This window comes from Lynx canadensis, chromosome B1 (assembly GCF_007474595.2).
Source record: "Lynx canadensis isolate LIC74 chromosome B1, mLynCan4.pri.v2, whole genome shotgun sequence".
NCBI classification, from domain to species: Eukaryota; Metazoa; Chordata; class Mammalia; order Carnivora; family Felidae; genus Lynx; species Lynx canadensis.
Genome location: NC_044306.2, coordinates 62,143,412 through 62,158,934, shown reverse-complemented (window position 1 = coordinate 62,158,934; position 15,523 = coordinate 62,143,412).

The following is a 15,523-nucleotide window of genomic DNA, read 5'->3' as shown; positions in this document are numbered from 1 at the left end:
AGCGCTCCAGGCTCTGAGCTGTCATCACAGAGCTTGATGTGGTGCTTAAACCTAGGAAACGCGAGATCATGGCCTGAGCCAAAGTTGGACGCTTAACCAACTGAGCCACCCAGGCGCCCCTTTCCATATCCTTTTCAACTCTTGTTATTGTCTGACATTTTATTTTAGCAACCCTAGTAAATGCAGAGAGGTATTTCACTGTGATTTTTATTTGCATTTCTCTAACGGCTGAAATGTTGGACATCTTTACATGTGTTTATTGGACATGTGTATATCTTCTTTGGAGAAATATACGTTAAAGTCTTTTGTCAATCTTTAATAGGGTTATTTTTCTTTAATTGCTGAGTTGTAAGACTTCTTTAGATATTCTTATATAGTCCCTTATCATAAGTAAGATTTTCAAATATTTTCTTCCATTCTGAATATTTTCTTTTCATGTTTTTGACACTATCCTTTGAACCCCCATAGATCTTACTTTGGGTGAAGTCCAACTCAAAATTTTTTCTTTTCTCCCTTGTACTTTGGTGTCATTTCTAAGAAACAAAGATTATATATGTTTACTACTGTCTTTTCTTCCAAGTTTTATAGTTTTATTTTTATTTTTGTTTTTGTTTTTTTTTTGAGAGAGAGAGAGAAGCAGAGAGAGAGAGAGAGCCGGGGAGAGGGGCAGAGGAAGAGAGAGAGAGCATCTTAAGCATGTTCCACACCCAACATGGAACCTTAAGCAGGGCTCAATCCCAGGACTCTGGAATCATGATCTCTGAGCCATTAAATGCTCAACTGACTGAGCCACCCAGACCCTCTAGTTTTAGCATTTACATTTAACTCTGTGTTCCATTGTGAGCAAATTGTGGTGTTAAGTAGGGGTCTGGCTTTATTCCTTTGCATGTAGATATTCAGCGGTACCTGCACCATTTTTTGAGTGGCGTTCTTTCACTATTTAGTGTCTTGGCAACCTTGTCAAAAACAATTTACTGTAAGGGCCTATTTCTGGACTTTCAGTTCAATTCTACTAACCTATATAACTAACCTTATGCCAGTGCCATGCAGTCTTGATAATTGCAATATGTTTTGAAATAGGAAATTGTGATCTTCCAATTTCTTTTTGTTGTTGTTGTTGTTTTTCAATATATTTTTGGCTACTCCAGATCCTTTGGATGTCCATATGAATTTTAGGATCAGCTTGTCAGTTTCTGAAAAGAAGTCAGCTGGAACTTTGATAAATGTTGCATTAAATCCATAGATCAGTCTAGGGAATTTTAACAATATTAAGTCTTCAAAACTGACTATTCATTTAGATTTTTAAGTATTTTCAACAATATTTTATAGTTTTTAGTGTGCAGACTTGCACTTCTATTTATTTATTCCTGAATATTTTATCCTTCTTTATGCTGTATTAAATGGATTGTTTCCTGAATTTGGATTGTTCATTGCCTGTATATAGAAATACAATTGATTTTTGTATAATCATATTGTATCCTATAAGTTGCTGAGCTAGCTTTTTGCTCTAATAGTTTTTAGTGGATTGCTTAGGTTTTCCTAAGATGTCATCTATGAAAGAGATAGTTTTATTTCTTTCTGTCCAATGTGTGTCTTTTATTTCTTTTTCTTAACTCATTTTTGTAGCCAGAACCATCAAGTTTAATGGTTTTATATATAGTCTGCAACATAATCATACTTAAAATACAATAGTTATTATACTGTTAACTATAATTATTAGACAAAAGTTCCCAGAATCATCTCTTACATATGGCTTTGGACAAAAATATTTTGCATTCTTTTTTTTTTTTTTTTAATAATTTTTTTTTCAACGTTTATTTATTTTTGGGACAGAGAGAGACAGAGCATGAAAGGGGGAGGGGCAGAGAGAGAGGGAGACACAGAATCGGAAACAGGCTCCAGGCTCTGAGCCATCAGCCCAGAGCCTGATGCGGGGCTCGAACTCACGGACCGCAAGATCGTGACCTGGCTGAAGTCGGACGCTTAACCGACTGCGCCACCCAGGCGTCCCAATATTTTGCATTCTTGATTCTTAACAGAACACAGTGAAATACAATGTTAATATTAGTACATTTTTGCATAGAAAACTTATTTTAGTTTTCTATGGAAACATTCTTTTTATCATGTCTATAAAAATATGAAAATCTTTTGAACAATCAAGTAATGCACAGGAATAACAAAAGAATTTGAAAGAAAAAACTTATCATGAAGCAGAAATGAGTGACTTGCATTTATGCAGAAATATTTATGTTTCAAGGGGTTATGGCAAAAGGAAATGTGTGAAGTGTAGGAACAAAACAATAGTTATAAATTTCAACCAAAGCCTCATGGCTAATTACATGAACAAAGACTATGATGGCTCTGTGCGTTTTATTTCTGAATGATCACATACTCATCTCGTAAATATATCTCGATTAATTTATTATTTCCTTTCTCCTCCTTCCCTGATTAATGTACGCATTGTTATTGGTTCTTAACTTTACAACGAGGGCTTTAGGCAGTGGAATATTCCCCTAAGACCTTGACCCAATTTGAGGAGAAAGTCACATGTCCTCCTGCTGGATGCCACAACTGTTGCCCACTGTTATGTAAGTGCCTGACATTAAGCTTTCTGATTATATTGTAATTGATGGACATTAAGTTGTTGATTGCTAACACAACTATCTCAAAGACATCCATCTGGAATAAACATTGCCAGCTGTATGATACAGCTATTAGAAAAACAATTAGATAATGAACCAGGCCACCCCCACCCTTGAAGTTTCTCTTTTAGAAAGCCATGGGTAACCTGGATAACTGACTGATTTAGTGACTCTCTTTCTCCTTTACCATTAATTCCCACTCTAACGCATTAAATTTGCCAAAATATAGTGAATCTGTGAAACCTTGAGCACATCATCATTAGACCCAATGAAGGCAGAGCTCCAGGTCCATACTCTCTCTCTCTTTCTTTATCCATGTGGGACCTTGCTGTGTGGGACCTAGGACTTGTGAATAATGAATCTTGTTCTGCAAAGATCTCTGATGGTTTTGCTGAGGTATGTCCTGCAATCATAATAAAAACCACAAGAGTCCATTTAGCTACAACATTGGCCCTAATGTGTTAGGGTTCCGTTGCTAAGGAATGTGGGAGGAAAGAAACCTCAAGATAAGTGAAGGCAACCTAGCTATGTGCGTTTGCGACATCCCTCATGACTCTGTGTGTCTGTACCTGACATCCATCATGACCTTGTAACATGAGACCACCCAGTCAGACTGTATGTCTATAAGTTACTCATATATGGGAGACGAAGTAGGAAAAGCATAAAAGGTTGCACCATGCGGCATTTGAGGCTCAGTTTTTCGGGGATTAATGACCCACCCAGCTGAACCCATGGTGGCACGAATAAGGTTGCCTCCTAGCATGAAAAGCCTCTGTGTCACGACTCTCTGTGCGAGAATCCTGCTACACTAATGGTGGTGGTGGGGATGTCTGTGCGGGTTGCTATGAATAAATATGGGCCCAGGTGAGCGCCTCAGGTACAAGTAGCCAAGAGTATCACTATCAGTAGTGTTTCGTATAACATAGCTAGAAGTGGATAATTCCTGGGTTCTTCAGAAGGTTCTGGTAGGAGTAATGGGGTCTGTTTAATTCTACTGACTTTTGCTCTCATCGTCACAATTTGACTACTTGAGCAATCTGCATCGGATTCTCTCACATCCATGTAAAAATTAAAAAATGTGGGCAAGGTTTTCTCTCTTTCTTCTTTTTTCCTTCCTCTCCTCTTCCTTCCTTTAATTTATCAGAGAAGAAAATAGTTTTCTTACTATTCCAGGAGACTTTCTGGCATGTTCCATTGTCCAGAACTGAATCACCTGGGTGCCTTTAGCTGCAAAGGAATTTGAGAAATAAAATATCAGACATGTTTAGCCTCTCTAAAGAGAGACAAAAAAGAAAAAAAATAGGGTAGGAAAACTGTGAATAACTACCAAAAGGGTCTGACGTAGGTGGTTCTTGAAATAACGAATAGTGCATTCAAGTTTATCCTATTAATATAATAGGGAAAAGATAGGAGAAAATAGGCAGAGGGGAAAGGTTAGGACCTGCGTCCCTTGGGTGGGGAAAAAAAACACATATTTTGGAACAATTCTCTGAGCCGTTGACCACAGCAAACCCCCAATGGTGTAAGAATGTAAGAGATACCATCTACTCACCCTCAGGTTCCCCTCAGGAATTTGACAATCAGAATAGCTACTAAAAGAAGTAAACCATAAAACTTATGTTATACAAGGGACAATATGACCGATAGTCGACTCCTCCCACGATGGAATCGAGCCAATCAGGAATAGACAACCCAGCACCTAGAGTTATCAAGGAACAATGGATAAGAGAAGGGGGGGCAACCAGAACCTTATAAAACAAGGGCCCTTGCCTGTAGTCACAGGTTTTCACCTTTGAATGCTCCTCTCTGCTAAGACAGCTTTCATAGTACTCTTCCTTTCTTATACTCTAATAAACTATTGCCTGGTGCTTATTTTGTGTCCACCTTTTCATTCTTCAAAGCAGTGAGGCAACAAACTCCAGGTATTGAGGTAAAAATCTTGCAACATTTCTTTGGGTGCTCGTCCGAGGATATCAACATTTTCTAACCATTAATAAAGAGCAGCCGATATCCCCTCCTTTCTTTCTATCCTAAATAAAATTTTCAGACCAAACAATGGGCACCCATCAGCCAGTTGAGAGAGAATAGCCTGGCTGCCATTCTCAAGTCTTCATGACAGCCTCCTTGTGTTTCTTCTCATCTGATCCCCCAACATAGTTGGGAACTTGGTGTGATGGAACCCTAATTTCCTTTCAAGAAGAGCCCCTAGATGCATGGGACTCAGGGCATGCCAAACAGCAATTGAAGGGTCCTGACCAAGGCTACTCTTCGGTGGATGCCTGAAGGCTGTTAGCAGAACCTGATCCCTGACCTTCCCTTTGAGTATTCATTAGAATTCTCCTCTTTCTGTCTCTTAATTTGTGTTTTAGCATCAATTTCAAAATGCTGGTTTACCATACATTTGATGGATATACAGGAGAGAATATACAGGACCCCTTCTTGTACTTACTGGTCTTGGAAAAGAAAGATGAAAAGTTGTATGATTTTAACCAAAAGGGCAGGACAGCATGCCCTTTTGAGTTGTTTTGCTCAGGCTCTGACTAAAATTGCCCCTGCTTTGATCCAAAGGCTGGGAAAATGATGGTGATGTCTTTGGCTGCCAGCCTCCAAATGCTCCACATTTGTGTTGCTTCCATGAGGTGGAGGAATGCTTTCCTGTGCCATATGAGGGATGGAGGACTGTGATATCTGAAGGGCTTTTATCAGGATACATGGGACCCATTTTGCTACACTTAACCCAGTGTATATGACTTATACCAATCTAAAGACCTTAAAATGGACACATACATGGCTGGAATATATTTATGTGGGCATTGCTGAAAAAGGCAGGAGAGTAGACCTTGACTCTGGCCCTTTTTGCCCTCCTCAAGGTGGCCAATGACCAATATGTAAATTACTGCCAAGCCACAATAAAGCCAGTACATCCCTCGACAACGAGGGGGAGTCTTGTTTGGTCACAGTAGATACCCCCAGAGTCCCACAGGCAGGAAGCAGAAAGGGTAGGGGAAATCAAGGAAGACAAGGTCAGCTCTTGGAGGTGGAATCAAGCCTGGGTAAGAGCGACTACTCCCAGCACCTCATGAGACTGACAGGGCTTTTGGCTTTTAGCTGCCAGTAGCATACCCAACCAAGAGGAGACTCTCCTGCCCAACAACTGGGATCAGGAGATGAGGTTTCTCCTGGCCAGCTATAGGAAATTAAGATGAGGGACACCTTTTTCTCTTTTTCCTATAGATGAGCAATTCTCCAACAAAGAACAGTACTCCTTTGGGACGCATTCTAAAAAAGTTGGGATGATTTTGATCCACAAACCCTAAAGAAAAAGTGACTCATTTTCTTTTGCACTGAGGCTTGGCCCCAATACAAATTGGAGGAGAAAACCTGGTCGCCAGAGGGAAATATCAATTATGATACTACCCTACAATTGGGCTTGTTTTGCAAACATGAGAGAAATGGGGAGAAGTCTCTTATGTTCAGTGTTTTGGGGCCTTAAGAAAAAATCGAGGTGCGTGTAAGCAATGTGAGGTCAATCCTGATTTAATGTCAGTCCTTTCTAAAGTCCAGCCATCAGGAAGGGAAACAATTAAGGGCCCCTTGCTTGTACCCAAAGGGGACCTAGAGAGGGAGGAAGGGAAGTCTCCCCCCTCAACCTCTTCCTTCTCGGGTCCTCCGTCTATATATCCAGACTTAAAACATGCACTTCTGCTCCCTGCTCCCCACCTTATCCAGGCCCACTGCATAATATACTTGTTTCCCTACAAGAAGCTGGAGTGCCAGGAGGAGGGATGCAAGGAGGCGCCACTATGATAAGATTACAAGTACCATTTTCATTACAAGATTTAAGACAGAGAAAAGGAGATCTAGGTAAATTTTCTGATGATCTGGATTCGTATTTAGATGCTTTTTGGAATATTACATATGTTTCTGAATTGACCTGGAAAGATATAATGCTTTTGTTGACTCAGACTCTTAATGAGACAGAGAAGCATGGGGTTCTTCAGGGGCTAACAGATATAGGACAAGCAACTCATTAATTATCATGGGACTAGAGGTCCTGTAGGGAACTTCCAGTTCCCTCCTGGGGCCCAGGAAGTCCCACCCCTAGATCCTAATTGGGACTACGATAATCCCATTGGGGAATGGTGTCACCACCATTTCCAAACCTGTATTTTGGAAGGTTTAAAAAGAACTAAGGATAAGCCTTAAATTATGCTAAATTAGACTGTATCTAATTGACACAGGATGAAACCTCAGTGGCTTTCCTAGAAAGGTTAAGGGGGGGGGGGGCTCCCATTAAACATATGGCTATCTCCCCTAATGCTCCTGAGGACAAGACAATTCTAAAGGAAAAATTTGTCACTTGGCCCCAGATATTCAGAGGAATTAGCTGTTAGCCCAGAAGGGACCCTGGAGGAGCTCTTATAAGCTGCCAATTGGGTATATTACAACTGAGATCAAGAGGAAAATAAGAAACAAACAGAAAAGGAGTCTTAAGAAAAAAAAAATCTGAGGCCTTAGTTATAGCCTTACATACAATGTCAGACCAGACTTCCCAAGGTCTTGGCACCAAGTGCCATTTATGAGGCCATTCAGGACCCTGGAAAGGAGAATAGCCTCAGAGGGGATGTCCAAAGTTGAAACCTGCTAAGCCATGCCTCTTGTGTGGCTAATGGTCACCAAAAGAAAGCTGAAGTAGCCATACTTATATCAGACAATCTACTTTTTAAAATAAAGACTGCAACAAGAGATAAAGAAGGACATTATATCGTAATTAAGGGATCTACACACCAAGAAGACTTAACAATTGTAGCCTGTTAAAATGTATTAATCTGTTGAAATAGTTAAAATGGAGAGGAGGAGTGTTGGTAGTTAATTTCCAGGTCATCTGGCAAAGTCAGCTGAGTGGAGGTTATTCTACTATAATTCTAGAAAAAGTATAGTAGAGGGGCTTCAATTTAAAATTTCAATTTCCATCTATAATTATAATTACAATGGTTTTCATGATGATCTTAATCCCTTTTAGGTGACACTTAGTTTTTGAATGTTGATATATGATCTTCAGAAGTCATCTTTGATATAGAACTTGACATAATTTAAACATTAAGTAGACCATTTTGCTTTGAAATGATTATAATTGTTGAAATTAAGATGTTTGGGATATTTGCTGACTCTGAAATATATTTTGCTTATTTCACAGACCAATGGCTTTTTTGAGAGAGATCTGACCTGGACTGAAATTGATGTCCATATTATCTTCTTAACAATGTTTACACCAATTTTATGACTTATAGTGTTTCAGATCACAGCACTTATATTCTCTATTTAATTTGTAAATATGAGAAACAGTAAGAATATTATTATTTAAGACAGTGACCGTTAAATAAAGTGAGATCAGTTCCGAGTGTATTCAAAGCACTCAGGTTTTGTTTTTATAGAAAGTAGAAGTGCCACACCCAGTATTTTATTTGATTCCTCCATCCATCAGTGGTCTTATCAAAGGTCATCTTTTCTCTCTTACCTCCTATTGGAAAATCTAATTCTCAAGATAGATCAGATTATTTGATGACTATCACTATTCAGCATAAAAAAGTAAAACCCAGTGAATTCTGACATTCATAGTTAACTCTCTGAACACTAAAAATGTAGTTTGTAATAAAGGAGACAATTGATGGCCTTTTTATATCAGTGTTTTTGCCAGACCATTGAGTCTTATTGTAAAACAGACAAACTATAAAATTCAGTGACTTGCATAATTATACCTCAAGATACAATGAACAAAATTGAACTTCTTTAAAATGTTCTTGTTCAAATAAATAGTTCAGTATTGTGGAAAACGTAGGTAGTAATTGTACTGAATGCAATGAATTTTAAATTTGGTTGTGGCAAAAGAACATATTTAAATACGCAAGTTATAAGAATAAATTATGTAGTACCAAAAGATAATAGTTAAAAACCTTAAGAACAATAAAGAAAATACAATTGATTTTATATTAGACACTCTAAGGGGACACTTTATTAAAAAAAAACTGACAAAGTACAAACTTTGATTTCAAGGAAGTTGCTCTTGTGATCAAATAAGTGTTTTTGAAACTTCTTAGATTAATTTTACATAAATTGTGATATGTATAATCTATTTAATACCATGAATCATCATCAAAAGATCTGTTATTCAGTTTAGCAGAAACATGCAGGATGGGGATTCAATTTAATATTTACATGCCACATGACCATGGATAAGTCGGATGAAAAAGTCAACTGTACCCTTTGTTATACCCCCTTCTGCTTTCATATTCTATAAGCCTACAGTTTGTATCCCTTTGTAAAATGTTATACATAATTTTTCCATAGATATAATTATATTATAATGTACTTAAGGGAATTAACCACTGGATAATTAAAAAAATGATAAAATTCTTTTGCAAAGCTAAAATAATTTATGTAAAATGTGTCACTGATTTCTGCTTAAAGTAAAACAAACTTTTTGGAGGGTTTGGTTTATTTGCTTGGTTTTGACTGAAAATGATGCCCCCCAAAATCTGCATCTTGGTATCCAGATATTGCTTTTGCAAATGAAAAATAAATCTATGTATGGAACAATAATCAAGCAATAAGGTAATTTTCTAATTTTTCATCACTCATTTTCAGCACTAAGAATTTCAAACCGTGTTGTATATAAACATGTAATTTTTGAAATATGAGAGAAAATAAAAGTATAAATGGTTATGCATATTCTGTGCAAATCTAAAATCACTTCATAATTTAAGAACATATAACACATAATAATGTAAAATTCTATCATTAATAGTTGCAGTCTCTTGCATTGAATTTTACTTCTAAATTTTTGTCATACTGAAAATGATTATATTTTTCCAGATCAAAAGAAACATGAAAATTCAAGCACAAAAGGGGGAGGTAATAAGGTAAATAACTCAGCTATCTTTTCTAAAATCTTTTTTAAAAAAGTTTTATCTTTTTAAAAACTTTTTAAAAAGTTTTTAAAAAGTTTAAAAACTTTTTAAAAAGTTTATCTTTTTAAAAAAAGTCATATATCATTCATTTTCAGATACTGGAGAACAATAGGAGATCATAAATTAAGGATCTTAATTGAAATGAAATGTTTGCCACATGGACAATATTAAGACTTTTGAGCTATGTCAAGTTGTTTTCCTGTTTCTGGTGAATTTTGATCTTTTCCACAGATTTCCAAAATTCTAATTACCTTAAGTAAAGACAAGTTTTTCCACAATTTTACCTTACTGCTTTTCTTGATATGAGCTTTTAAGTTTTCCTTTTTAAGGTTTATTTATTTTTTGAGAGACAGAGAGAGAGACAGAGAGTGAGCAGGAGTGGGGCAGAGAGAAAGGGAGTCACAGAATCTGAAGCAAGCTCCAGGCTCTGAGCTGTCAGCACAGAACCTGACATGGGGCTTGAACTCATGAACCAGGGAATCATGACCTGAGCTGAAGTCGGACACTTAAATGACTGAGCCATCCAGGTGCCCTGATATGAGCTTTTGTAAACTCAAATATGACAGCAGACCATTCTAGCATAATTTTTTATTCTTGTAATAATACACCTGACCCATATCTGTTGAAATAAATCCACTCTGTTGTATCAGTGGCCTGTGTGGGTAGAAGAAACACCCTCTTTTGGGGAGGACGGATGACAAGGATCCTTCACCCTTGTTCTTTTGCCTGCACACCATGAATGATTTTTAGCTTTGGACTACGTTATGAGATTTGGGGCCAGTGCAGTTTTTTTGTCTTAGGGCCTGAGGAAAAAGCCAAAAGGAAAGTTACTTGTCCTATACTACCTATCTGAGGGAAACTAAACATAAATGTGCATGCATTATATTTTGAATTCAGTGGATTACAAAAGTGAATTTGTTGATAGGTAAATAGCTGCCTCTTACCCCCAATAAGTTGTTGCTATCGATTATCAGATTTTTTGAGTCACTTCTTCCATGGTTCATCTCAATAAAAGACATTGACTGTAGATTACTTTGAACTTGATGTTTAGGTTTTAAGGCCAATAAATGGAATAAATTAGAAACATGCATTTTTACATAGGAACTTACTGTAAGACCATATCATGTATCTTTGATATCTTTCCATATTTTACATCATTATAATTCAAAGTGACAAATTCTATTAAATACTAATCCTTTTGATTTTAACTATGTTATTAAAATCTAATCCATTGTCTCCATTTTTATTCTAGAAAGAATAAACTTGGCAGAATGCTGGTTTATATTCTTCATCTGAACACATAACGATATTATTTTCTCTGAGAAATAACATTTCAAATATTACATGACAGAATCACCAAGATTGCCACATATTAGCCATTGTACCAGGTATCTGTTGTAGTTGCTCACATATTAATTCATTTAATTTTAAGAACACTTCCCTAAGTATTGTACAATTATTATCTCCATTTTACTCAGGAAACTGAGACTCCTGATATTTAAAAACTTACACAAAGTTCAGGAACTAGGAAATGGCAATTCCAATCCAGCCAATTGGTCCCCAGAACCTGTCCTTGTAACCACTAATTTGCCTTGCAATTTTTTTTTTTTAATTTTTTTTTCCAACGTTTTTATTTATTTTTGGGACAGAGAGAGACAGAGCATGAACGGGCGAGGGGCAGAGAGAGAGGGAGACACAGAATCGGAAACAGGCTCCAGGCTCCGAGCCATCAGCCCAGAGCCCGACGCGGGGCTCGAACTCACGGACCGCGAGATCATGACCTGGCTGAAGTCGGACGCTTAACCGACTGCGCCACCCAGGCGCCCCTCCTTGCAATTTTTTTAAGTTTATTTATTTTGAGAGAGACAGAGACAGCATGAGTGGGGGAGGGGCAGAGAGAGGGAGAGAGAAAGAATCCGAAGCGGGCTCCACACTGCTAGTACATAGCCCGATGCGGAGTTCGAACCCACAAAGCCATGAGATCATGACCTGAGCCAAAACCAAGAGTTAGATATTTAACCGACTGAGCCACTCAGGCACTCCTGTCTCTCAATTTGTATTTACAAACATAAATGACTACAAAATCCTTTTTTAACGAACTATCTTGTGGTACATGTGTCCCACAAAATCCACTATGGGAAAACATATTCTGGTTGCAGATCACTGTATTACTTATGTATTTGGACACTTAGGAAAAGAAGTAAACATTTTTCAAATTAATAGTTGGAGTAAAAGCATGAAAAATTGATCTTAGCTTCTGGTAAAATAGAGTGGAATTCATGGTTTTTATAGTAATTTTTCTCCTATTTTTTTACAATATTTATTTAAAATGCACATAAGTTCTATCAGTTTACTTTGTGGTCTAATTATTTTATTAGCAAATACTAAAGCATGCTAATAAGAATTGCCCTTTTTTAAATGACTTTCAAACTGCTCTTCAAATTTATCATAACTATTTTCCTGACGGTGTATAAAATAGTTGATTCTAAAAAGAACTCTTTAAAATGAAATAAAGCTGCTTATGCACAATTCAGAGCCTTATCTTTTTACATACACCCTGAGGAAACTCAGAAAGCTTAGATTTATGCATGTTTTATTTGGTTAAATTTGTGAAGTATTTGGTCGTATTTCTGAAGACTTACAATTGCTTTTGTAGTGCAGTCAGGTGGTATATTTTCTTCCCTTCTAGTTTATGAGAATGGCTATGATTTATGCAACTGATATAAAACTGCTTTGAAGCTAACATATACCGAAGACAGTATATAAAGCTAATAGTCAAAATCATCTCCCAAAGGCTATTGCTTTCACTGGGTATTTGGAAACTGTCAAGTTGAGGAAGCAATGAGAATATAAGTTTTGCACAATTCAGTTTTTGTTGTCTTCCGGGATGAGAGCTAACTAACATTATTGACAGTGAATTTTGGTAGATAATAAACTTAGAACTAAGAGTGATTGGAATTGGTAGGCACTTAGAGATTCTACTTAAATTGGAAACTACATGTCTACCTTCATTCCAAATGGCTATTAGCTGCATAACTAACAAAATGTGGGGAAAAATTATCTCCTGGTCAAAAGTATAATGTATTTAATAAGATGTTTCTTTTAAATGTTTATAACAAAGCACCATAGCATAAAATATCTTTTATTTCCTCCATTGTCCCATTTGCCATTAAATCCAATAAGAAAAAGCTAATTGTGGTTTATTGAATGTTTAATTAGAACATAACATACATTATTCTGTAATCAGCATTTATGATACATTCTATTTTTCACACTATCTTATTTTTTTTCATGGTTTCTCTATACTCTTAAAATGTTCCTCAACCATTTCAAACATTTATTTTCTACTAGTTTTTTAGATTGCATTCTAATGTCTTGTATTACTGAATGTTCTCTTTTACCCTATAGTGATGAGGAGGTCTCATTGTTTGGCAAATGCTGTCTAAAAAACACCACCACCACCACCAACAAAAACCCACAACTTTTATCAAAGTTCCTCTTCTTTGAACACAGTCTGACCCTTTATTTATCTTTGCTCTGGTTGGATAATCATTTCCATGGTAAATTCAGCATTTGGAAACCTTTCTCAGTCCATTTTATATGTATTATAGTTGTGTCTTACCCTAAGCTTCTATTTTAATAACCTATCATATGTGTTTGTAATGTTTCATGTCTATGTGAGCTCATCTTTAGTAGCCACTATTCTTTTTCTTTAGGTACCTGAGATAAAAAATGAGTTGTTAAAGTATCTCTTAAGAATTAACTTTCGTGATGGGTATTGAGGAGGGCACCTTTTGGGATGAGCACTGGGTGTTGTATGGAAACCAATTTGTCAATAAATTTCATATATATAAAAAAAAATAAAAAAAAAAAGAATTAACTTTCGTTTACTTTTTCTCATTATCCATTACAACCTTTCATGCTGGGCAAGATAGAATCCTGACCTGTGCCTTGTGCTTTCTAGATGTTTCCACACTTTGCTTAATCAATACAGTGACTTTGCAATATGAAATAATTCTCAATAGTACAAAGCAACTATGTTCTTGCTACTTTTTCTGTTGTAATAGGAGTGTAAAAATATTTATTGAATTGGTTCACTATTCTCAAGAATTGCTCTTGGCCACTTTGAAGAATTTCAATATTAAAATAATTCATATGTCCTACAAATACATGTTACCTCCTACCTCTTTAACTTTGAAAAATAGAGGTATATTAAATGCTACAGTTGTGAATAGTTTATTTGTATGCAACTATACATTGCTATAGATATTTTAAATATAAAATATTAAAATATATAATTATATTAAATATTATAATAGTAAATATTATTACATTAAAATATAAAATATTGTTAGAAATTTCAGATTAAAATGTCATATATTTTGGGAATTTTTCTAAAAAACAAACAAATAAGGTTTATGAAATATTCATTTAATTAGCATGTTGCCTTTACATTTCTACACATAACTTTAGCCTTATTAAAAGGCTTTTTTTATAAATATATGAAAGAAATTTTTGATTTTTGTTATTTTTCATCCAGTAAGTGGTATTTTAAGAATTCTTAGTAGGAAAGTTTCTGCGCTAGCATTCTGTCATTTGCTATATCAGAAATAACAATGTAATATCTATGCCAGTGAAACCAAGTGTCACTGATGAAAACTCTAAGTAAACCATCTTAAAATTTGAAGGACCTGTTTTCAGAACAACTAAGGTATTTTATCAAAGCCCATTTTCAATTGCTAGTGTCTTATGGAGAGTTACTTCTATATCCCTAACACCCATCTGATACTATTTATTTTCATAAGAATAGACTGATTTTAGGGATGACCCTTAGTTTAGTAATTATAAGACAATATAATCAAATCTATATTTTTCATCCTGTTAATATATGTTATGTTTCTGTCAAATATGTAAACATTTTTAATGTTTATTTATTTTTGAGAGAGGGAGCATGAGTGGGGGAGGCACACAGAGAGAGAGGGAGACACAGAATCTGAAACGGGCTCCAGGCTCTGAGCTGTCAGCACAGAGCCCGCCCGATGCAGGGCTCAAACTCTGAACAGTAAGATCATGACTGAAGTCCAGAGCTTAATTGACCAAGCCACCCAGTCGTCCCTTTGTCAAATATTTTAATAATAATTTTTCCAGACCTGAGTTCTTATTTTTGTTTGTATGCCATTTTTCGTATAATTTTTTTTCCTTTTTAATTTCGGTTCTTATTTTCTGCATCATTTCCAGATTTGAATAATTTTACAGTTAATTAGCTAGAGAGACCCCTACCTGAACCCTCCACATTGAACAAGAACAATAAAGCTGTGAAACGCTTCTGTTTTGTTTTGTTTTGTTTTTCCCCTCAAATTCTGAAAAATAGGGGCGCCTCAGTGGCTCAGTTGATTAAGCATCCGACTTCAGCTCAGGTCATGATCTCTCAGTTCATGAGTCCAAGCCCACGTCGGGCTCCGTGTGGACAGCTCAGAGCCTGGAGCCTGCTTCGGATTCTGTGTCTCCCTCTCTCTCTGACCCTCCCCTGCTCGTGCTGTGTCTCTCTCAAAAATAAATAGACATTAAAACATTCTGAAAAAATACACTTAAATTTTATTAAAATAGCCACTCATTTATGTAGTATCTTGATTTTATATTTTGCTTTTACATATGCAGATTATAATAGGTTAAAAAGAAGAAATATAAATACTTTCTGGTAGTTTTATTTTTTTTCTTTCTCTTATTGTACTATTTTTCTGTCATTTACCTAATACTACATAATATCTGTGTGTAGAATCATGATTGTTAAGGTTCTTCAAGGTAAGGTATTTTGGCCTTCTACTTGGAGAGTATATAATGATGCAGTAAGCATGACAAGGAGAAGCAAACTGTATTTTGTAACAGAACAATGAAATTTGACGAATGACGCAA